This window comes from Triticum dicoccoides, chromosome 5A (genome assembly GCF_002162155.2).
Source record: "Triticum dicoccoides isolate Atlit2015 ecotype Zavitan chromosome 5A, WEW_v2.0, whole genome shotgun sequence".
NCBI classification, from domain to species: Eukaryota; Viridiplantae; Streptophyta; class Magnoliopsida; order Poales; family Poaceae; genus Triticum; species Triticum dicoccoides.
In genome coordinates, this window is record NC_041388.1 from 336740099 (window position 1) to 336740914 (window position 816).

Below are 816 nucleotides of genomic sequence, written 5' to 3' on the forward strand. Positions count from 1 at the left end.
GCAGCCCGAAAACGGGTCAGCACATGGAATATGCTGGCAATGTAACACAATAGATCAAGAACAGAATAATGCTATCACTACATGCATATTTGGCTGGTGGAAAGCTCTATGGTTACAATTTTGCGAAAAGCCATTTTTTTCCTACAACAAAGGAATATATTTTATTTAACTATCATGGTAGTTGAAACATCATTGAGAAGGTTCCTCCAACTCAATCCCAATTAAAGTGATTAACAACCCAACGATATTAATTAAGAATGATGAGATACATGTGATAACCCAAATACTAGATACTCAAGAATTGTCCATAACCGGGGACACGGCTAACCATGATTAGACTATAAGCGGAAAGAGGGTTTCGAGACGAAACTCCAGGCACTTGAATCGCCTGATTCCGACTAAAGAGCGAAAAGAAAAACAGAAACTAATATCGGATCAGAAATCGCGATCAGAGAAAATTGCGGAATAAATCTGATAAAAGAAAAGTGACGAACAGACTAACGAACGAGCGTTCGTTGGCTGTTTCTAACGGGCGAAGAACCGTTCGTTAAAACGATCGTTCGGACGAACGTCCGCCAAATAGAAGAACCGCGAAAAACCGGCGAATCCGAAAAAACGGATCTAGGGTTCTAAAAAAACCAGTCGGTCTTTATAAAAAAACTGGTGGCGGGGCGCGACGGCTACCTCCGGTGAGAGGTCCGGTGGGGCAGAGGCTTAGGGGGCGGCGGTGCTCTGCGGCGGCGCGGACTGCGGCGGCGGCAGCAGGCGGCGGCGGCGGCAGGTGGCAGGCGGCAGGCGGCGGCACGGCGGCGGCGG